The 24,719-nt window shown below is 41.0% G+C and overlaps 1 protein-coding gene across 7 annotated transcripts in view; it reads left to right on the top strand.

The window, feature by feature from the left end:
• Window positions 1-24,719, top strand: part of PLXNB2 (plexin B2) — a 259,762-nt gene that overhangs the window by 62,360 nt on the left and 172,683 nt on the right. For all 7 annotated transcript variants that reach the window (XM_083819176.1, XM_083819180.1, XM_083819173.1 and 4 more), the window contains one exon: window positions 18,800-18,987. The gene's annotated coding sequence lies outside the window, so the exon portion shown is untranslated. The remainder of the gene's footprint in view (window positions 1-18,799; window positions 18,988-24,719) is intronic.

The following is a 24,719-nucleotide window of genomic DNA, read 5'->3' as shown; positions in this document are numbered from 1 at the left end:
GTTTTCTAAACTTAATCAACAAATATGAGTTAAAATATCATGGAATAAAAAAGAATTCTTACATCCTAAAAAGAAATCTGCGTTCATAAAACGAACATTGAGATCACTGGAAACTTCAAAGATGAATTTGAGAGGCAGAGAATGATTGACTTGTATTAATAGGGGGGAAAACTTTATTCCCAGCTGGAGAGGAAACAGCACTGGCAGAATATCTTTGAAGCATTTGTTCATAACAGAACAATCTAGTCTTTGGGGTTCTGTTAAATGAATTAAAATCAGCTTCCTTTCTCTTAACATACTGAATTAACAATAAGAGATTAACAGCACTAAGATAGAATTCTAAGAGTTCTGACTCGGTTAGCTCTTTGTAAATGGGTAAACTTTATTTTGGCCAGTGTTGAACAAATAACTCATTACAAATAAGTAATTCAAAACGAAGAAGGAATTTTTGCTCCTAAGTTCAACTGCATTATTTAAATGCATTCCATGCATTTTTCTCTCCAGCAAGTGGGGAAGGAAGTGGTACCGTAGCTGTTCTCTCTTTTCAAGTGTGTTTAGAAATCTCTGAAATATCATTATAAATCCAGAAAAGGGGCAGAAGGATGAGGTTCTTTTAAATTTCCAAATGTTCTACCTGAGAACTCAGACTACTTCAGGCAGCCTTCAAAGAAAAGCAGGTTATAAATACCGAAGCTGCAAAAGCTGTGTATGTGGTTTGGCATAGTAAGTAGAAAAACTTGCTGGTGGTGTTTTTATTTATTACAGTGAATAATTGATAATTATCAATAAATCACATATGCTGATGGTTAGCTTGTACATTCTTCAGCGTTATGGCTTCAAAGCCGGAGTGTACCTGAAGGCCAGAGTGTGTGTATGTCTGCGTGTGTGGGAAACTGCAGATGGATGGAGCTGCATCAGTGGGTCGGCTGGTGCTGTCTCTTATTCAGATCATAGCCTGCAAAACTGGTATCATGGCCCACGAAAGAAATTATTATAATTGTCACAATGAAATAATATCATAGATCACTTTCTTTTTGTAATCAGCAGTTCATAATGATTGGGTGTGCTGTTTTATAAGTTTAGCTCAAATGGGCATACACATTTGAAATGTAAGCAGGATTTTTTAGGGCCTCATAACTCTGTGTGCATTCAGATCATTTTTTAAACTGCATTAATACTTTATGTAGTTCTTCACATAATGCTCCTTCGGGATTTAGAAAGACAGTAATTACATGGTAAACATATACTCATTATTGAAATCACTTGTTGCAGCTTAAGAGTGTCCATGCAGATTTGTCACTTCAGTCTCTGAGGGATTATGTGAATTTAATTTTCAGGTTCTCAGTCTGCCACCCATCACAATTGCTAAGCTCGACAGTGGAAACAAAGGGTAGTTTGAGTAATCGGTAGCAGGTAAACTGTCTGTATTAAATATGACAGGTGCTAGGGAGATATTGATGACGTTGTCCTAAGAGTTTGTCGGGGAGTTTTCGTAGATTATTTAAGACTTCTTTTCCCTTCTGTATTCTTAAAATAAGCCTTCTACAAATCTGACTTCAGATGATTCTGTTGGGTACCCTGTGATTTTTAATATCATGAGGTATGGTGGAAATCATGTGCTATTCACTTTCTCTGGACTACTTACAGTTTGTTTGACCTTGGTTATATCCTTCTGCATCTCTTTTGCAGGTTTGACTGCTAGGCCATGTAGTCTCATGTCTAAAGGTTTGTTGATGCAAATCTTGCTGCCCTTGTTGCCCATGTACATTTTTTTAATTCCATGGCTCTTGTCAGTACATGGAGCATGCTTTGGGTAGTCAAATCTACTTCAAAATTTTGAGGCGGAGTGAGGTAATTATTTAGTCTCCAGTTAGGTTGGTGTTTGTTTGTTTTTTCCGTAGCAAATCCCGAGGCCTTTCTCAAACTCTGCCTTTGTCTTCTGCAAATTTGCATTGGCCAAATTGTTTTGGTGTAAATCCATGTGAGGAAGCATTCCCTTTCATTTCATCCTAATCCTGTTTCTAGCTGATTGCTAAACTAAGATGCAAGAAATGCTCTTTCCAGGGCACCTTAAAGAGACAACTCTAAGAGGGGAACTCAAAGGTTTAAATGGTGTAACTGTGCAGACTGCCGATTTTTTTTCCTTCTTTTTCTCCCATCTGATTAATCTGGGACTTTGGGAACAGTAATCAAGGCTTGAGAGAAGTTTGTGGCAGTTGTACAAGTGCAAGACAGGCAGATACTTTAGTAGTCTGTATGCCAAAATTCAGATTCTGAAAATGGGTTGTCCCACGTTTGGAAAGTCTGTGTCATACTGGCTCATTCAGTGAGTATGTACATTTCTGGGAATACAAGATGCTTCTTCGTATATTGTGAAACGATAGGAATAATGCAAAATAATATTTGTAATTAAGGTTCTGTGATCCTTTCATTGGATTAATGAATTTTCCAAATTAGGAAAGTATCTATAGATATTCCTAAGGTAGTTTTGATATATTTCTGACTTGAAAGATGGATTTGAATTTAAAACTGTGGTTCACATCTGCCCACGGATTTATCTTGACTAGCATAAAGGTAGAATGCTCTGTGTGTGTTTTAAGATTGTTGCTGTTAAGCTGATTTAAAAAAAAAAAAAAGATACAGTTTGGGAGGTTGTATTAAGGAATACTTTATTATTGTCATTAAGGCTGTCAGTAGTTGAACTCTGGTTGGTCCTTTGCAGTTCTTGTAGAGTTATCAGCAGTAGCTCTTCTAAAATTTCACCTTTGCTTGGTAACAAAGCAGACTGAGAAAAACCCTATTGTCAGGCACTCAGGACTATGAAAATCTCAGTCTGAGAAGTGATATTTAATTACTTACTGCCTAGATAAGCTTGTAAAACAAATTTAATTACATGCAACAGACAAGCTGCTGACCTCCACTTAAAATCCTGTGTACACAAACTGACCTGTGGGTCTGACCTGAGATTGCACGAAAAAAATGGCCCGAGTTCCCTCTTGTATGCCACCAAAGAGCAGCTGCACTTTTTACTCTCCCTGGGGAAACAAATGCATTTGCTGCCTGCCCCACAGTCATGACAGGGAAGCCAAAAGAGAAATTTAACTAAGGTAGAGGTTGAGATGAGTCAAATTGCTTCTAACCACAGGAATACTGAATTCAAGGCATCGGTTGAACAAGTAACGCTGTGCTTGATCTGCCAGTTCTTATATTCAGCTATCTCCCTAAATGTTAATTACTAGTGACTTTATTTTTTGTACCGTAGTGTAACAAGAAGCCTTGTGTTGATTTATGGTGATGAAGACGGATAGTTCCACTGCTGAAGTTCTCTCATGACAAGGAACTGAATTTAGGTCTTTAAGCCTCTTTGCAGGAGGGAGCGGGTTGGTCATTTGTTTTCCTCAGTGCTACAGCACTGCCTTGCAATTCAAGACTAAATAAACTTGCTTTCCCATGAGGAGCATCTCTGAGGCACAAGCACAGTCCACTCGCTCAGAGCTTGCTGTGGAATTGGGCTGTAAATGAGGGGAAGGTTGTTTGCAACTTGCAAAGTAGATATGCAGTATCTTTTTAGGGAGTTAAGAAAGCAAATGCTTCCTAGGAAGTGCTTTGTGTACAGAAGTGGAATGAAAACCTTGCAACGAATGCCAGAGAACAGAAAAGTCCTTACGATAGTGGCCTGGGAGCAGGATCATGTTGTTGCAGAGACACGAGGATCGGAGCAGCAGCCAGTTGCAGACATGCTCCTGTGCTTTTTTGCCATTGTTTGTTTTTCTCTCAAGTTCTGACTCCAGCCACTTACGTAAGGCTTGGACTGCCCGACTCAAGCAGATGCAGCTGGGCAAAGTGCAGCGTTTACCCCTCCCAGGCAGCCTCTTTGCCCCTCTGCTGGAAACTACGGCCCCCTAAAAAGGGCTGCCCGGAGGACACCTCTGCTCCTGGGCTGCTTCATGGTACAACCCGGTGTGGAAATGCAAACAGCCACCAACTGCAGTTTATGTTACGGTGGGGTACTATCGTAAACGCCGGCCAAGCTCAGTTTATTTTGAATTAATATATAGACCTTACTATTACATTTTGGCAGGAAATTACCCAGCAATATATGCCTGGCCTGAAAGATGAGCAGCTATGTGCTAGTGTCTTAGATGTTTGCCTGTCCTTGTAACTAATTGAATTCCAGGAATATGTATACAGTGAAAAAGACATACAACCCTGTAGAGTTACCATCGCTGCTGCTAGCGTATCTATAATGCACGTGTGCATAAACAAAGGAAAAATGTGTCTTCTAAAGAAATACATATAAATATGGGAAACTGCAGCTTTTTCTCATAATTGTATAGTGTGTATCTGTGTCCTTATATGTATGTTTTGCCTATAAAACACAATTTTATTTTCCCCAATATTAAAATGTTTGATCAAAGCTCCTTGTACATCACTGCTGAAGACTGAGATACGTGTTACTGAGAAACCAAATTGAACAATAAAATACTATTCCTCCCAGGAAAGTTGGGAAACTTTATAGATCATCCTCTGCAGAGATTGCTCAGTTTTACAAGGAGACAAGAATAATTGAGGTGTTAGTTACTGGGAGAAAATAACAAATCTTTTTACAGAAATGAACTTAGATGGATATCCAGGGGGAAATAGGGCAGCAGGAATATACTGACCATTTTTGAAAGTCATCCGTGGCAGTCCAACATTACATCTGAAAGTTGTTGCTCTGAATGTCCATAATTTTAGCATACCTTTTGTTCTTCTCTCTTTTTAGTGGTTCTACTTTAAATGAGCTCTGCTGAAAATTTTGCTGTCAAGTCTGGGAAAGAACATGCAACACCTTAATTTTCCAAATTACAAAACGTTCTCAAATGCTTGCAGAGGGATCCCAATTCCTGCACAGAGTCAGCTGAAGTAATTAGGGCATGATGCAATTGTTTCTTTATGGGCCTGAAGCCTTCCCAAGAAACACAAGGACTCGCTTATTGTTAAAAGTTGCTTAAACCGTTGGTCAGGTGGCTGTAATGTTGTGGCCAAACGGTTTGAGCTTCATGACAACTAGGGTTGCCAGACCCCAAGTTACTGTGCTCACAGGACTGCAGCTCAGCATGTCCCTGTCTGAATTTTTAGGAATCACAGAACAGCTTGGGTTGGAAGGGACCTTAAAGATCATCCAGTTCCAAGCCCCCTGCCTTAGGCAGGGATGCCACCCACTAGATCGGGTTGCCCAAGGCTTTGCCCAGCCTGGCCTTGAACACCTCCAGGGATGGGGCATCTACAGCTGCTCTGGGCAGCCTGTGCCAGTGCCTCGCCACCCTCTGACTAAAGAATTTCCTCCTTATATCTGATCTAAATCTCTTTTAGTTTAAAGCCACCCCCCCTTGTCCTGTCATTGTTCACCTGAGCAAAACGTTGCTCTCCATCTTTTCTATAAGCCCCCTTGAAGTACTGAAAAGCTGCAGTGAGGTCACCCCAGAGCATTCTTCAGGCTGAACAGCCCCAGCTCTCTCAGCCTATCTTTAAAGGAGAGGAAAAACAAACCCTGTACAAGGAATATGAAATATTTATTTATTTTGCTACAGAAGGATATATATACCATTAATAGTCTTCTACTTGATGAATCAGAATCTGAAACTATTTGTTTTGGCCAGCCTGTGTGTTGTCATCCTCTCACTTCCTTCTGGAAAATTTTGGCCTTTACAAGAGTTCAGTTACAGGAGGAGCAGCCTTTCTGACTGCTGAGAAGAGCAGCAAAAATCTGCAAAGCTGTCTTCATTCAGATTGGAGAAAGTAGGCTTTGAAGTTGGGGATTTGTGCTACGTGCTTCTTGTTGTTAGGATGACAACAATTTTGCTTTTTTTTAAAGGAATGTAGTGAACCCAGCGTTCACAGACACTTTAAATGGTGATGTGCTGCTTCATTTGCTTGCCCTCACTGTGGTAGTATGAACTGATGCTGGTCTTTTATCTAAGACAACTATGGAAAAATATTTTCAAAATTGAAAAGTTTTTTGGATGGGTTGTTTTTTCTTTCTTGGTTTTGGTTTTACTTCAGAAAAAAAAAGAGGCCAAGGAGGTTTTTGCAGGTTGTTCATATAGAAAATGTGCATGCACATTTCATATCTTTTCTCAGAAGCTTGCAATGATTATTTTAGGCTTTTCTTTCTTCCCTGAATAAGTTTCGGTTAAACACCAAGGGTTTACTCTCTTTGCAGTTACTTTCACCCCTTTGACTATTGAGGCATAGAAGGGACATGTTACAGCAGTCTGAACGCCGATGCAGTATGAACCTGTTTTGTCAACGTTTCCTTTGTCTTCTTTATAGGCATTTACACTGAATCTTCCGTGTATGGGGTGGGAAAGTGTTATCACTCCTACTGAGTAAATAGAACTGCCGTATTTTTTATTTCACTTCAAAATGCATAGGGGACTTGTTGGCTGTGCCTTCCAAAAATACGCATGGCCAGTTCTTTAAAAATCACTTTGTGACAGCAAAGATGCGGGCACTTCTGTGCCACCTCTGCACACATCAACAGCTCAGGTAAAAACCTGACCTGAATAGGTATGTGCCAGAACTGTGACACCGAAGATTGGAGCTAAATAGTAGGAACAGATGAAGGCTTTCATTACCTGTTTTCTTTCTTTGTTCATCTAATAAATCTTAATTTACACTGACGGTCTTCATTACCTCTAGGCTAGCCAAAAGCCTCATTAAGTGCATCATCACTTGCAAAAAGTGGGAATTGTATAGAGGTATAAATAAATAAATAAACACGTATAAATTAAAGCAGCTGAAGGTCTATACCAACTTCTCATGTAGGATATTACAGCATGAAATTTCTGTGTAGTCACATTTCATCCCTTTTTTACATCGTGCTCAAAGCAGATTCTCCAGCAGCAAGCCTGTATTTGTTATTGATTTTGTTTAATTTTCAACTTTGGACCCAAGCTGTTTAAACAGATTACTCCATGCTTTCATCTGAGTCAACTTCCTCATGCTTTCATCAAAGCAAAAGAGATTATTTGACTTTGTCTGCTAACACAGCATTACAAGAAAGTCATATGTTAAATGACAGTGATGTGTTCTGTAGCAGGGAATGGCCACTCTGTCTGCATGCAAGTCCCCTGTAATTGTTCCCTGGCAGAGACAAAAACATCTCATTCATATTTATTTGGAGGATATTTATTAATTTTCATTACAATAATATTTACTCTCTAACTGAAGCTAATACATTTCAGCACTAAGATTAGGTGAGCTGTGTTTGAATGAGCCTAATACTGTGCAGTCAGGATGTGCTTGTATCCTGGCACTAACACTTTGACTTAAGCAACAGCTTCTTTCTCTTTGATGCACATGCAGTATTTGTGAACTGCTTAATGCCTGGCAAGAGGGGGACACCTTCTCTTCAGACTTCGCAGTGCAGTTGTGAGAATCTGATCGTAACCAGCACCAACACAAAGCTCCAGCTACACAGGAGGTTTTCTGGCAAGAGCAAAATCTTCTATAATCCTTGGCATTTTATTTATAAGAAAGTTAAGATTGAAGTAGTGGGTCAACCAGTTTCTCAATCAGTTGAATCTATGGAAAATACTTGGAAGACTCTGCTGGGAACACACAGAAATATGCCTGAATTTGTTTTAGTTCTGCAGAAACAGGTTACAGGTGTAGGATATGGGCTCCCTCAGTCAGGGTAACAGGTAAAATCACTAGGGACAGTATCAGATGCTTTGGAGTCACAGCATCGTCAGTGACCGAAGTGTTGGCAGATTGCACGTGCATCCATTTCCCTGGACTTCCTTGGGCTTTGTGCTCCCGGCTAAGGAGGTGAAGCACCAGGTTCTGGAGACACTTCTTCCTAGAGAGGAACCGCAGATATTTGCTGCCATCATTTAAGACGTGGAAGGAGTTAGGACTTTGAGCTGTAGCTAATGACAGCTCCCAGGCACAGTCTCAATTCACAGTTGAGCAGGCAGAGAAACCCTTCCAGGGCTTTCCTGCAGAAGGCACATGACACCTTGAGAGCAATGCAGATGCATTAACTGCTTGTTATGTTCAGACTTAAACTCTTTGCATTGTTTCTGTTCTGAACAAACAGTACTTTGTATTGAAACCTCAGTCATCACGGGCTTTGTCATTAACCTGGAGGGAGCAGAGGTGCAGGTGATCTCAGCTCCCTGCAGTAAGCCACAGAAACCTACCACGAAGTCCTCCTTTGAATGCGGGTCAGGGATACCTCCCAGGGAGGGTAACCTGGACAGGGCCCAAGTGGCAGAGGAAAGTGCACAGAAACAGGAGCTGCAGTGAACTTGGGAATGGCATGGGAATAAAGCATTCTTGCCTGTTTAAATTTTTCATGTAGTTAGCTGCTTAAAAAGAGCTGCTGGAAATGATCACAGCACTTGCAACTATTGAAGGAGTGTTTCTGGTACAATTCAAACTTGAATGCTAATTGATTGCATTTCTGTAGGAGAATCAGTGCAAGGCTGAAACTGCTACACTTCTAAAAGATTACGTGTCTAGGCAGTTGCTGAGATGAGTAGAGTCTAACCTCTGGATACATTGCAATCTTGTTTGCAACCTAAAGTAGCTCTAAAAATATTTCTTTACTGGAAAAATTCGGTTGCATCATTCTTGTAGTTATTGGCACCTATGGATTTGTAATCACAAGTTATTTTTTCAACATGATGCGTTTCAAAATCAAGATATGGATTAAAAAGTGTTAATCCTGAAATTATAATGGCAGTCCTGGTGTGGATGCTGAATTCACAAAATCACAGAATGGCTGAGGCTGGAGAGGCCTTCTGCGAGGACATCTGGTCCAACCCCCCCTGCTCAAGCAGGGCCACATCCAGCAGCTTGCCCAGGACCATGTCCAGCCAAGTTTTGAAGATCTCCAAGAAGGGAGACCCTGCAGCCTTTCTGGGCAACCTGCGGTTGCTCCATTACCCGTAAAGTGCTTCCTGATGTTCAGATGGAGCCTCCTGTGTTCCAGTTTGTGCCCATTGCCTAGTCCTGTCCCTGGGCACCACTGAAGAGAGGGCAGCTCCATCTTTTTCACACCCTTCCTGCAGGCATTTATACACATTGATAAGATCCTCCTGAGCCTCCTCTTCTCCAGGCTGAACAGCCCCAGCTCTCTCAGCCTTTCCTTACAGGAGGGGTGCCACAGGCCCTTCATCATCTTCTGGCCCTTCATTGGACTCTCTCCAGTATGCCCATTTTTCCCTTGTATTGGGGGGCCCAGAACTGGACACAGTACCGCAGGTGTGGCCTCACCAGAGCTGAGCAGGGAACAAGCATCCCCCCCCCAACATACTGCTGATACTTTGCCTAACGGAGCCCAGAGTGCTGTTAGCCTTCTCTGTGGCGAAGGCTCTTTGCTGGCCCGTGTTCAAACTTGGTGTCCACCAGGACCCCCACCCAGGTCCTTTTCTGCTTTCCAGCTGGGTGGCCCCCAGCATGTCCTGGTGCCTGGGGCTGTTCCTCCCCAGGTGCAGGGCTTTGCGCTTCTGCTTGCTGAACTTCGTGAGGATAAATTGTTGTTACTTCTCTGTTAGTAATAAATAAACAAGCTTGCAAATAGCCAAGCTTTTTGCTGGCCAAATTAGAATTGGGTCAGTTAATTGCACGTTACCTGTTTTTACCCTCCCTCGCACATCTGTTTACTGAGAGCTTTGTGTATATGCTGAGAATGGGGAAAAAAAAGGACCTGCAAGGCCTTTTATGTTTGTACTGCGGATTTATATATTTTTGAGGTTTTTATGACACTATGTAACAGTATGATCACAAATGGTGATTATAATTATCAAGATATAGCAACCTACCTTTATTTTTTTGTAAAAGTATATCCCTAAATCTAAGCCTTTCTCTAGCACGAGTACCTAGAATGTTATTAAAATCTGACCTCATTTAAGTACACCATCAGTATTAAAGTAGTGTATCCTACATCTCAATCATTTAGAAATTATCTGTGCCTGAAAAGATGAAATGAGAAACTCACCAATTAGTAATGAAAGTCTGAGAGGAGCAGAAAGTGACTTCAAAGAACTTGGTTATATATTTGGGTGGTGGGGTTTTTTTGATATATATCTTTTTTTTTCTTTCTTTCTGAAGTACTTCCAATTTGTAGAAAACTTTTAACACTTTTTTAGCATAATATTGGAACATTTGAAGTTTCTTTATCGTTTGTGTGTAAACCAAAAGTAAAAAGAACATGTAAAATTATTTTAAAGCAAAACAATCTGTTTAGTTTTTAAAGATGAAAGGACTGAAAATGCAAAGTCTTAGTCTGCCTGCACTCTTCTGATGAGCTATTGTTTTCTTTTTTATGAACTGTGGGCTGGTGTTTGATCCGGCATTTCACCATGTTACCTAACTCTTCTTGTATGGCAAGGCTTTTCATAGTGCTTTGTGTCTGTGTCAGATCTTCTCTACTCACCTTTGTGAGATGTTTGGGCTCATCTTGTGATCAGATGGTATCAACCAGCTCTAGAGAGCCCAGTAAACCTCCAATTCCCAACCTTCATCAAGTTCAAAAGAAACCGAAGCCTCAACTCCTCTGCAGAAGGCTCCCACCTTCACTTGAAGAGCATCACACTCTTGGGCTGGTTTAGTCCTTTGGTTATACCTAGGCGTAGATGGCATTTTCAGCTTCAGTTCCTCCAAATTTGTGTTGCACTACATCTTGCTACCAAAAACGTTTTAATAAAATAGCATTCAAATAGAGAGTCACATGCCATATAATGACTAGCATGGAAAGAAAGCAAGCATTGTATCCTCTTGTGTGCAACGTCCCGGTGCTGCCTTCTAGTTTTCCTTGTAACAGACGCTGCCTGTTTTTTAAATTTGGGGGGTTTTGCTTATTTTTTTTAACAATGTTTCCTAATTTCTGCAGAAATTTAAGCAACACTGAGGCTTGCTTTGGCCATTCTGCAAGGGATACTGAATGAGTAATTCAGACTTAAACCTTTTAACTATGCCACTGTATAATGATGATGTCAGTAGGATTTCTTATCACTGCTCAATATCCTTTGTGCTTCCTACTGGAGTGGGAGGTAAGGAAAGAGCAGCACATCAAAGCAAATGGTGTATTTTTGTAACACCACGTGTATAAATATTGGTACAGTGGTGCAGTGGTGGTAGTTTCCAGGGTAAGTGCCAGCAGAAAAGTTTATTAAAAAAAACACCTCAAAGCTGTAGGTCCAAAATTGCATAGTAAGGCACAAGAATGAATAAACTATTTAAATGGTGAGGGTATCAGTGGGAAACAGACTGGGGAGCATACCTACAGTCTTGAGCTCTGCTGGGGGAGGAGGAGGAAGCCCAGATGTATTCTTTTAAAAAGGGAGAAAAATAACTCTTTTCCATCTCGCACTGTATCAAATTCCTCACCCCTTAGCTTTTTTAAGCCTCCACAATTTTTAGAAATTATTGTTTAAGGAAAAATGTAAATGTAATTATACGTAATGGGTATTATCATAAACATACACGTAATTATGTAGTTTGCAAAGATAGGATAAAAGCCATTACTGAAATAAGAAAACACTTTTCTATCAACTCTAATAATGTTTTTCCTCACCCCTCCGTTTCAAAATGGAAGCGAGTTAGATCAGCATGAGGAAGCTGTTCCTGCTGCTCCCCAGCTGTGGATGTGTCAGCGGAGATAAATTTCATGTGTGAGAATATTACCCCTTTCCTGAGGACCAATTCGCACACACCTTAAATTTCACTTTGCCAAAAACAAAGCTTTCCAAGGTGTTCATCTGTTCCCTCAGCTAGCTTTCGGGATGTTGCAAAGCGTTTGTACAATGAGATTAAAGGCCCGTATGACTAAATAAAAACAACCCCAGCTGCTGTAAATGGCTGCTTTCCTCTGCCTTCCTTTTGGAGGAGCAGAGGTCAGGGATATACATTTATTTTCATCTTTGTCATAGCTTTTTCTGTGCCCTTCCAGGCCAGGTTTTGTCTGCTGTCCAGCTGGGTCATTGGCCAAAGAGCAGAATTTGCATTGCTGGCCAGGCTGGCCAGCGCACCTCAGCTGGGCCTCCTGGGGCTGGAAGACAAGCAAGAGACTCTCCTTGGGTCATTCTTTTTTACAGTCTGTACCAAGATCAGCAATCTGAGTAGTTTTTTGATTCAGTACATAGTCTTGGGGCATATTAAATGTCATTTCTATCAGATTTATTTATCCCTCAGCCCAGAAAATCTAGAAGAGTGGCCTGCCTCTTTCCTCAAACCATCATTGTTCAAGGTTTTATGCTGAGTTTAACTGAAATGTTTTAGTATATATATATGTTTTCTAGAGGGGGAACAAAGATAAGTTTTTTGGTTTTTGTTTTTAAATTCATGTCCCCACCCAAAGCTGTTTTTGCTCACAGACTGCTCTTGCTTACAAAGGTTCATTTGTACAGATGCTTAAGAGAGGGTCGTGGTGCCTTCCAAAGGGTAGGACCCTGCGCACTTTTCTGTGCTGGACGTTACCTTGTGGAAGTTAGCCCAGGGTTATTGTAAAACCAATTTTCAGTTAAGTAACTGAATATGAGAAGGCTTAAATAAAATGCTTTTGGAAATAGTAAATGACAAACTTCTCTGAACGTGGTTTACAAGAGCCTTGCAGCCTAATCTCCTAAAAGAAGCAGCCGCAGTCTGGCTTTATAGCTGATACACAACTAGTTGGCAGACAAAAGCCTTGGTAGGATTTCAATTTACAGCCTATGATACATAGGGTTCTCTCTTCCTTGTAATGCTTTAAACCGAAATTGAATTTTAAATTAACTTGACACTGTGCTGTTTTGAAGCCAGATAAATAACCACATTCCTTTTCCCTCTTTTCATAATATATTTGATATCTTACTATGAATGTATTTCCTGAATTGATATTAATATTATACATTTGCCTGTCCTTACTTTCCTTAGAAAAAAAAGTGAAACATATCTATCTTTGCTGTATTGTTTGCACTTTGACAATGATATGGTTTTGTAGTTTAAGAATTTTCCAGTTTTACTTCTGTTGCTCACTGTAAAAGTTTATGTTTTATTCCCATGTTTTTTCACATAACATTGATCAAACACCGGCCTTCAGAGTTACGTTCTTTGAGCATGCATGTTTGTGATTTCCATTTGTTTTAATTCATCAGAGGGCCATATTCTCCACTTCACTACCTCGATTGCAGCATGAATCAATGTCTCAATTCCTCCAGTTTGGGAGTGGATTTTTTTTCCTGATATTTCCTGGTGTTTTAAGCTGTTAGACCCACAATGTACAGTAGTGAGTAACTTGTATAATGTACCAGGTAGTCGTAAACGTGGTCAGTGGTTAATCTGAAACCTGATAGCATAATTCTCTTTAACGTTTGATAGATCGTACAGCTAGGAAGAATGTTGCAAAAGAGCTGTTTTATAAAAGGAAAGGGGGGGGGGATTTTTTCTGAGTATTTTAAAAGAAAAGCAAATAAATACCCACATTTCTGGATGTACATGTGTAGTAGAAAGGAAGACTGTTACAGTAGAATTGTTTTGTGTTTTCCCCTAATTCTCATGCCTGTACATGAACAAAACATTCTTATAAAACTGTTTCTGTATCTTATACTAAAAGACGTACAGTGGCATAATTCACAATGTTGGCATGTTAGGCAAAATTTATTTCTTCTGTTCCTGGTAGAAAATGTGGCTAATACCACCAGTCAGGGTGTGTAACTTGAAATAAAAGTATCCGAGTGCATCCTCTCTCTCTTCTCCCCCAGGAAGATGTTCTCCAAACAGCTCCTTTTCATACTGTTTGGCTTCTTGCGAGGCATTAGCATTCCAGAAAGAATTTCTGAGCCCCGAGGCTTTAGTAGTGGTCAGGACAGGCAGAAGGAAAAATTACCAGGCACATCCCCTGGTAGGCTGAGGGGTGGAATTTTAACCAGGGGCTTTCGGGAGCATATTAAAGACCATTGTTTTTCTTGCTGCCTCTTTCGTTATTCCTTTGCTAGCCAATACCAGTAAGACTTGAGAGCCTGACTTGACGCTGTTTTCATTAATGAGCATAATGAAGAAATTGTTGGAGTATTTTGTCTCTATGTGTATCTTAATGAGGGAGAAAAAGAAACTCTACCTTAAATAGGACAAGAAGTTATGCAGACCTGCCTGATTTGGCCAGAAATTCTCTTAGGCACAGGAATGCCACGTGAAATTGGAAACTTCTAAGTCAAATAACAGTCAAACAACAGAGCCTGAGCTCGGCTGCTTTTCAGCATCTTGTGCTCCTGTCATCTCCTCTCCCCTCTCCCTTTCCCCTGCCACTTCCCCGAGGTATTCAGATGGAAAGGATTGCTTTCCAAGGTATTTACACAAAGAAGACATCCGGCAGCAGATGAAACTTCTTCGAATCCAAGGCATTTCAGCATGCTCTGATCTTTCCTCAGAACTTAGCTAAACATGCAGGAAAAGGACTCTTGCTTACTGCTGTGCAGTTACTGGTCGTCTTGGTGGACGTTGGCATTGTACATCCCGGGGGCATGCACGTGTGTATATTTAGGGATATTTGTTGGAGTCTCAGCCAAGACAAGTGCCAAAGAGATTACACTTCATCTTTCATCCTGGGGAGAAGAGAGCCTAAATGGGTTTATCGTGGGGTTTTCATTCACTCTGTCATTTCTCCCTTCTTTATCTTTCATTGCTAGACTTCTAATTTTTCCAGACAGCAGCGCACACCCCTGCAGCTGGCCCTGCATAATGATTCCCTCCTCCTCGACTGACACGAGGGTGGATGCATAAATCTCGTGCCGTCAGGGTGCCTCCTTCAGCAGACACTGTCCCCTCTCCCCCCTCGAACAATATCTGTCCCCTCCGCAACGTTCTCATTTACCACCTACCAGCCTTGCCTGCTGAGCCAAGATGCTGCCTGTGACCATTATCCAGCCTATGCTAAATATCGGGAAACGGTTCTTTTCTGACAAAAGTGCAACCATTTTTTTTCTTCTCCTAATGACAATTATTAGTGTAAATTGGAGCGCCTTTAGCAATTGTGTTTGACACAAACATTATACCATAAAGCAGCCAGCTCCTGTGAAAAGCAAGAGCTGAGTGATGGTTTGCATTAGGAGCTGCAATATGAGAAGGACTCTCAGGAGGAAGAATTTTGTCTGAAACAGTGGTCTTTAGGAGGTCTTTAGTTGGAGGTACCCTTGTTCTCTCAGGCCCTGCATTAATTCAAAATGATTGCTTTGAACCATTGAGCAAGGGCAGAGCTGTCAAATCTAGGGCTTCCCAGCTGCTGAACCCATCCAACATTTTGGCAGTTTATAAATCAAAGGGGACTTGCAGACTGTTTACGAAGTATTGTTTTAAAATCTCTCCTCCTTCGTCCTCCATCCTCACTTGTCATGGTGGAATATAACATCCGGCTAAAAATCAAGAGTAGTTTAAAGGGCAGCAATCCCTGTTCCTGTCCTCGAGATGAAAGCAGGCACAGGATGGATGTGCGGTGTACAGGAAGAGCTTCGTCATACTTTACTAGCACCAAAGGGCTACGTAAAGGTCAGCATCTCTTCCAAGAGCAGCCACACAAAGTCCGAGATTTCTCCCGTAGGTGTTCAGGGCTGGCTTGTCTGATATTCATAGGCAGTTGCTTTGAGAATTCAATGTTTTCCTCCAACTGCGAGGATTTGACTGTTTCTCTGCTGCTGTCCTTACGATGATTCATGTTGCAGTTATTTTAAAGAGGCGGATAAACTGCAATTGTTTATATACAAACAGAATATGGCATTGGATGCCAGAAACCAATCTCACTAATATTTGGCTTGCTAGGTTGCATCGTTGTCGCGTGTTTTGGCTATCAGAGAGAGCAAGCTTATGATTAATTGTAAAGAGTTTTTTTCTTTCCAAGTGTTCTCAGTGCTAGCGATATTTGCTCCTCTGTAAATGCTGGCAATTGATTATAAAATGTCAGAGGTGTTAGCCGTGTCACTGACCTTCATCTAGCCAGCTGGAGTACTAGGCAGGACTTGCATTAGACAGGCTGCAACCACCGGCAGGTTTTGTTGCATCTTTATATCATTAACAAAAAAAGACTGGATGGTGAGAGTGGATTGTAGATGCAACAGTGCATATTTGCCTGAATTTACTTGAAATATAGCAGTGGCTGTAAAAAAATAATCATGTTGTACTCTTCTGGGTGAGCCTGGAGGGATGTGAGCAGCCTGGTCTGTCCTCTTCCCAGAGGGGTGAACAAAGCTTCCTCTCTGCTGCTGGGGGCCAGCTTGTGAGCTGGTTTCTTTCCCATGCGCTGTCATTTACTCCGTGTTAGTGGGAACCCAGTAATCTGCAGAACCGTGTCCTTGCAGCAGACGTGCATGCCAGCTGTGCGTCCTGTGCAGCTGTTCTCAGCTGGCAGGGATTTAAGAGTCCTTAAATTTGACTTCGCATCTCAACCACCCCTACTTAATGTAATGAGCTTCTAAGCGAACGATGAGGAGGATGTTGAAGAAAAAGCCCTTCATTTCTAACAACAGTTCTCTTCAGATTCTGTTTGAGGCTAAGGCTCAGGTGATGGTGTTAATTTATTTGAAATCATTTTACTAGAATAAAATTGCAAATGTGCTGTATTGTGCCTGTGATTCCTGAAAAAATGAAGAAAGGATGTGTATCCCCTTCCTGGGTAGTCCCATGCTAGTGGTGTGCTGAGGGAATTAGCCCTTTCTTCCCTTGGTGATCCCTAGCAGCGGTAGCAGTGATAGAACTGGATGGCCAACGTGCCCGATGCTATGATTAGGAAAGTATCTGGAGCTCTTGGAGAGGAGGATAGAGATAACAGGAGTGTTAAGCTTTGAAAAGCAGTACAAATTAGGCTTTGTTGTTGGACTTGAGGAGAACTTTCTAATCCCGTGGCATTCCTTCACCATAATGGTAGAAAAAGCATGTTTGTTTTTTATTTGAATGTTTTGTCTTTATGGTGTCTTAGGACTGGAATTTTTGCACTTTATTCCCCTGGATATTCCTCTATTAAATTACGTCTTTATTCCTCTCTAATGAGAGCAGGTACATGGGGAAGTGGAACTTTTTGCATTACATTTCTTGAGTCTACTACTAATCAAAATACATCCATATAACAAAGAATTTGGAAAAAAAAAATCATGAGCAAGTTTGCCTTGTGCAGGTCTCTTTGAAAAGTCATCTTTTAACTGCTCAGGAAGCTGCCAACCAGTTAAGTGGTTCGGCTCGTGCACGTGGTGGAGCCGGCCAGAGGTGCGAGAGATGTGGGCTGTGCGTGCCCCGGTGCCGTGGCAGAGGGAGGAGGCGTTACGGGAGGACCGTGCTGGCAGGGAGAGAGGGGTGTGCAGCCTGCTAGGGATCCCGCTGCTCTGCTGCAAACGGCAGTGACAGCTGCAGATCACACTGGGGCTCAGTCTGATTTTAAAAGCAGCGTCCTGACTTCTGAATCACAGATAGAAAACGTATTACTGTGAACTTGGCAGTTCTTCTTCTACAGTCAATACTACCACTTTTTCCCCTCAAGCTCTTCCTCATTATTGCCTAAGTGAGAACACAGAATATGTTCTTAGTTTTCTTACTATGCTAATTTTCCCTAAATGTGTTAAATCATTTGAGTTTATGGCACGTGAGAAGATACTTCTGCTAATTTGAGATTCAAAAAATACTTTCTTAAGAGTTTTCACATGTAAAATTCTCATAGAGTTGGACTATTGAAAGACTCCCATGTCAGAGAAGATGCATATAGTAAAAAAAAAAACTGCAGTAAATATATAAAAAAAAAGTTTTCTTGAATTTCTGAGAGGTACAAACTGGTCTTTGTTCCCTTTGGAAAAAATCACAGGATAACTTAGGTAGGAAAGGAACACTGGAGGTCATCTAGTCCAACACCCTGCTCAGAGCAGGGCCAGGGAGGTCAGGTTGCTCAGAACATATAAAGTATTTAAGTCTGCTCTAGATAGCTCAAAACTTAAGTAGATGATAGTGAGTTTCTTGAAATTTCTGATAGAGAAAAAATTGGATTGTAATACGTCTCTTTTGTCATCACCTTTCAGAAGAAAATAAAGGAGGAAGGCTGGGGAAAAAAATTCTTTACTATCCATTCCGTTTTATTTTTAGATGGAAATAAAAATTTCATCAGGCTAAATCTTACTTTCCATACTCAATTATTCCCCAGAAAGTTGAAATAAGTACAGGTGTAGTCTTTTCAAGAATATGCTCCTAGAAGTTAATTTCTGAAGTGAAGGGAAACTGCAAGGTGACATTGCTTTTGAAAATTGGGCTTTAATAAAGGGCTTCATTTAGGCATCCATCCTTAAAAATGGGTGGTGAACTATCTGAGGGTTGGAAGGGAAAAGGGAAGAAGGGGGCTGCAAGAGAATGAGAGCAGATGAAAGTACAATGTAATTTAAGTCTTTGGTTAATGTCTCTATTTTGAAAGTAGCACTGGTTTATTTGGTCAGCCAAGCATTGGCAGCTCATAGTCAAATTCTTATCATGAAGTGTTCTTGCCACAGATGAGGCTTGAGTAAGTTTCTTATGGGCCTGTCATTATCTTCTGCAGTGACCCTTCGAAGGCAGAGTAAGGATGCTTTGTAAATAGCTTCCTAGGGCTTTGCATTGCCCCAAGATGTCTTAAGTTGAGAGGGCACCTGCACTTGAGAAAGGCAAAGAACCATGCTTGTTGACAACAGCAGCTTTAATGGGTTTCCCCTTTCATAAGGCCGTACTCAATATCTAGCAGCCAACATGAACACCCATCACTGTGTCTTGAAGCCGAAACGTTGCCTCACTACGGTGCTGAGGTTGCTGATGACATGTTCTGTTGTTCCAGGTGAGCAGACAGAGGGGGACAGCCCAGGGCACAACTTTGCGGCTTACCTGGTGCCCTCTGGAGCGCAGCTGAACAAGATTAAACCCTGACACCACCTCATCTCCTCCTGAAGTTCCAGCAGAAGTCAGCTCTTCTCTCCCAAGCCGTGGTGTGCATACAGTATTCTCATGTGATATTTTTGTTTTCAGGTAAGCTTCCTTCCCTCCTTCCCTCCTTCCCTCCTTCCCTCCTTCCCTCCTTCCCTCCTTCCTTCCTTTTTTTCTTTTTTTTTGATCTATTTGTATTTTAAAATGGAATATTATCATTCTGTTTTCTCGATAAATTTCTTGCTATTCATCAAAACTTTCAAATGTTGCTGGAGCATATAATAAATGTTTATTACTTCTAATGGAGATGAAACTTCTAGGAGCCAATCTTGCAAGAGGCATTAAAATTAGCAAAGAAAAAAAAAAAAAGGAAAGAAAGAGCAGCTTGGCAGAGGTTCTGTATTCATAAACCTATTTATAGCTGGTATGCCTATTAGGAGAGCAGGTTTGTGCCTCTGCCAGCAAGATGCTCCAGCTGACTGCCGTGCTAGTGCTTGCCCTAATTTTGCACTTAGGTTCTGAGACTCCCACTGGGATGCTGAGCAGATGTGTGATTGAACTGAATGTCGAAGGTGTTCAGGTCTGACTGCATCTCTGAGGACAATCAGAGAGATTCGATCCAGATCTTTTCCAGGACCTGTTCACCTTGATTAGCACGTGTTGTCCTGACAGGATTCTCAGAAATTGGCTTGTAAAACCCCTTCCTCCAGCTAAGAATTTTCTTTAAATTGAGCATCCAAAGAGACCTGAAGTTAAGATTGACAGAGGGGTTGCTCAACCATGGCTCTTGGTCTGTTCTTTAGCTGTAAATCAGTTTAAAACAATTTAGACATCTTGCTTGGTGCTGGCGACGTTCCTGGAAGTGCCACTGTCTGGAGTGCTCGTTCCAGTCTGGTGTGAGTTTGGAGGGAAATGCGAAGAATTTTTCTGGAATTACCTCTGCAGCTTAAATCTCAGCCTTTTGCTACTGGCAATAATTATCCATAGACTGTGCTTTTTGGAAGATAGTACTTAGCCTTTCCAGAAAGAGAAACGCGTGTCTCCTGTATGACACTGAAGAGAAATGAAACAATGGGAGAGGAAAATAAAATTTACAAAGAACCAAGTTAAGAAAACCAAGTGTATAATAGCATTTAGCTAGTAACTGGCTGCATGCCAGTTTGGGAGGTTTTTCTTTGTTGCTGTTTTTTACACTTAGCTTCTGTGTATAAAGTTTTTACTTCCCCTTGAAAACTACTGGGAAGGGGAGGGATCAAAATATAGTTTTACATGCATGTGAGCTGCAGAATGAATAACAATGAAGACAGCTGTTTTAAAACAAAAAAGTACATTCCCTCCTACGCACATTCATTTAGATACCTAAGACCATGATTTTTCAAAATGCAGAAAAAAGCACGAAAACAGCTACTATATTTAAGCTTATTTAGAAATGTGCACGGGGGAAGATGAGTATCACGAAGGAATGTCCTGCGGAGGATGCGAACATAAGGGTGGACTCGCTGAAAGGGAGTAATAGCACAGTAGTTTTTGTAATTTTGCTATGGAATTTTAAATCAATTACATGAATAACACAGGATATCTTCCGAGACTAGCCAGAAGCGCTTTTTTGCGGGTATAGCTAGCACGGTTGCAGAAAACCTCCGTGCCAGGCTGGGATTAGCGCTCCCACAACTGAGACACCACAAGTGCTCGCGTGTTTGGCTGTGCGTCGTCTCCCTGCACAGTCAGCCTTCAGTGATCCGCCTCTCTCGGATGGTAAATTCTTCAAAAAATGCACCGAGGTGTGTCTGATAATACATGGTGTTTGTACGTCGGCCTGGGAAGTCTGATGTTCAAAATGGGCTTGGTCTTGGATTTTGCGTTGATTAAACGTTTTGATAACTTGCGTTGTTAAAGCTTTCAAAGTCTACATTAGACTTTTACAGAAATTACTGCAAGTTGCTCAAAACTGCACTGATTAAAGGTAGTATTTCCTTTTCAAGAAGACTTCACTGATCTAGTTGTTTCTTGAGGTCTGTTCCTTTGAAAGGAAGATTAGCATCCTTGTGCTTTTTAACAAAATGAGCCGAGTACTAAAAATACACGGTCAGCAGTTTGGTTAGAACACCAGAGTATGTGGCTCATTGCTCTACAGAACATGTAGGATATTAAATGTGGATATTAATTTTGTTCATTCCTCCATCACAAAGAAAATAGAAAATGCTTACATAAGGGGGCAAAATAGTTTATGGAATTCTTCAGCATTGCCTTTCATGGTATGCAATTATAAACTTTGATGCATGGGGGATGTGAAGTGCTTCCTTGAGTTATCTTGTGTAAATAAATATAAATCAGGTTGGTTGCTGGTTTACAACCCTTTAAGCAACTACACGGTAGTGCTTAAAGCGAGAAACAAAAACTGTGAGCTTTTTTCCTAAATTTTCTCTCTTTTTTTTTTCTTTCTCTCCAGAAGCTTTCCTCAAACTTCATTAATCTTCCAAGTTTTCCCTTTAAATCGACGGCTAGCATAAGCGTTTTTGCAGACTCATTTCATGCGAAGATTTTGTCTCTCAAGTTGTTAAAGCCAGCGTAGCTGCAGCTCTGCTTCACTTGTGTGGCAATGAACTTCACATGTAAATGGAGCCTCTAATAAGTCCGCTTTGTGCTGGAAGGTGCTAATGGCTGCCATCAATCAGAGGGCTGGTAAAAGTTGTTCGACCCCTCCCCCTGGACTAAATGAGACAGCAATTAAATGCCCTTTTGTTGAGTGATAGCTGAGACAATAGAAATCAATGTCCAAAGCACAAACCCGAATGGCAAGTCTTAAGTACAAGCTAAGCCATGTGTCCCAAGGGATTGGCATGTTGATTTGCTTACAGCTGAGGGTGGATATGAAAGGAATAACTGGACGTGCAGACAGCAGGAGAAGCTGTAATGCTCCTTGGAGTGCAGCCAGTTCGCAATATTTGCTGGGAAGACTTCTCGATGGGGCCTGCTTCCATGGGCATGTGCAGTCCAGCATCAGCCAGCAGCACAAATGGGATCCGGAGCAGGCCCTGGCACCAGGTTGTGATCAGAAGATGTGATACCAGCGGTGTTGGTGGTATGTTTTTGTGTTGGCTGCTCAAGAACAGGCAATATCTGATCTGGTAGGAAGCCTGCTGATACAAGTTTAGCCTTTCAGCTTTCCTAAAAGTACTTCGAGTGGCAGGATGAGTTTATACTCAACCTGTGCCATTATTACAGAGTTTGAGATTCTTAGAGCAGGAGTTGCAGTGCTGTCATGGTACATCCTCAGAATGAGCCCTCACTGCCCCCAGATGCCATCAGTTTGCTCCCCAGTGCTTACAGGTGCAAGACCTACTCTTGTGGTTCTCAGTTGTGCTGTTTGTAAACAAAAGCCAAACAAAGAAACAAAAAAACTACAACAAAAAACACTTTGCTCATCAATTTCTTGAAAATGAAAATCTTTTGATACCCTTAGTATTGGTTAACAATTGTGTCCAAAGGATGTGCAGTCATTTAGGTTGCTGAACGTGTTCTGCCTGTCTTACTGACTCCAAACCTTCTCCAAAGCTCATTGATGTCAGTGGGACACTTCCTTTTGACTCTAGCATGCTACTCACAGTTCTGCTTTAGCTTTATTGCCTCGCTGAAAGGGCCTTAAGTTACTTGTGTGCACAGGGCCGCATTGTCTCTAGTCTGTGTGGGTTTTTGTTTTTGTTGCAGTTTTTTTTTTCCCCTGCTTTTGTGCAAAACTGTAAATGCATCGAGAACAATAAGCTATTGCATTTACTAATGACAAGGCATGCTGCTGTCTTGCAGTTTATATGCTGCTGGCAGGGACTGGCTATATGATGTTTTACAGCAGCTCAGCTAAAATGAGAAAGTCTTTAACTTTGTCTCCAAATAAATGTTACAGGAAGAAGTTATTTTATTTTTGTGCCTGAAAAGTATGGCACACAAATGATCAGAGTCATCTGAAATAATATCTGAATTTTTTTAAAAGAAAATGTATCTGTTTAGAATATTGAATTTGTTTTGTGGAGTGCCATATCCATCACGGCTCTTTTGGGGGCTTAAACAAACAAACAAAAAAATTTTTAAAAAGCTACCTGTATTAAGAGGTCCATAGAAATCAGCTGGCATTAGGAATGGACTCATAAGGACTTTATAATATTAACAATTACTTCAAATGACACATTTTGCAAACCCATTGTTTTCATGTAAGTTCATGTATTTGTCTCTGATGTTAAATCTGCTTCTAGCCTTGACTTGCACCTTGCTTTTGCATCAGGTTCTCTACTCAAATAAAAAGCAGAGGGCTGAGGAACCAGAGAGACTGCATGGGCACAGCAATACATTCCCATGTTACCAGCATAACTCTTTAATCCTTTCAATAAAGACCTTTATTTATTAATGTTTTTCACTGTTACCAATACTAATACCTTTTTTATATATATTAAAGCATTCTAATCAATAAATATATGATAATAAATTCTACAACGTGGCCAAGCTATCTTGAGATGAAGGTAGGCATAGAGAGTACAAAAGCTATTTGTAATGTTTTATATTTACTTATTCAGCATGTAATTTTGAATAATCATAGATTAGCTTTTTTTAAGCATCTACTTCTGTATGGCAAACAGCAGTCCAATAAAGCAGAGCCGTTCACTGAGATTTGATGTGTCCATTACCTCCTGCAAATGCCTTGGAATACAATGGGATAGCATGCAGACTTCAGAGCTGTCATGACAGGTATTAAGAATGTGTCAAATCCCAGTGATGACTGATAACATATCTGTCATTTGTGATGGGATTATTAGGAAGAGGAAAGCCACTAGGAGAAAGATACTTCAGGAAAAAAAAGGGGGGAGGGAAAGGCAGGAGGAGAGAGGATTTACTGTTCTTCAGAGCTGCCTCATTTAATTAAGCTTTGTCTAGTCCATAAACAAATCTATTAGCTTCCTGACTGCTTTGGCAGCATAGGCACTTTAACGCTGCAGTGGTAATTCCAGAGAATTAGGCTTCTCTTTGGTGGATAGCTGCACTATAGGTATTGTAGCTGTGATGAAGGTTCTTGAGGAGTACCTGGAAACAGATAGTGTAATATTACTATTTTCTTTATTTTATTTTCAAAGTAAGAATTTAACAGAATACTGTAGAAGAAAGAATTCAGTAGGCACCTAAGACATTTGCTGCATGGAAACTTAATAGAACTGAGGGAAGAGTATAGCTTGCCAGTGCCATATGATTTGCTTCTTTGGTTAGCATAAAGCACATGAACTATTGCTTTTTATTATTATTATTCTGAATATATGTCTTGTGTGGGTATGGAAGGGCGGATATGTTTTGTGTCACTTGTAAAATTAGGTTGTGCTTAGCAGGTCTAGTGCGCATAGTGCACAGACTGATTCCTGTCGGGTGTCTTGGGGTCAGCCATAAACACATCAAAGGTCTAAAAGCAGTTAAATATTAAGACAGAAGAAGCATCTCTTTTTACTGTTGTCTGGCACTTAAGCAATGTCAGGACAGAGGAGGTGACCTGCGTGCTTCTTGCTGTCAGTGTCTTTGGTGTAGGAGCATCTCCACAAGAGGCAGAACCAGTGTACCTATCCCATAAGGCCACCACATACAGAATTCAATTTTGGGGGCATATTAGGTGTCAGGAAAGGGGAGACTTGAAGCACAGTGGGCTCAAACAGCTGTTTTTAGCTGTCATATGCTCCCATAAATCCACTTTCAGCAGGATTCAGCAGGATAGCCTTTGAACGGAGACTCATAAAGCTGTCTAGATGATCTTTCTGCCAGTCTTTCCATTGGCTTTTTATGGAAAAGGACATCGTCTTTACCTC

Source organism: Anser anser (assembly GCF_964211835.1).
Source record: "Anser anser genome assembly, chromosome: 1".
In the NCBI taxonomy this organism is placed as follows: domain Eukaryota; kingdom Metazoa; phylum Chordata; class Aves; order Anseriformes; family Anatidae; genus Anser; species Anser anser.
The sequence above is the reverse complement of the archived record's forward strand: the minus strand, read 5'-3'. Positions and strand labels throughout refer to the sequence as shown.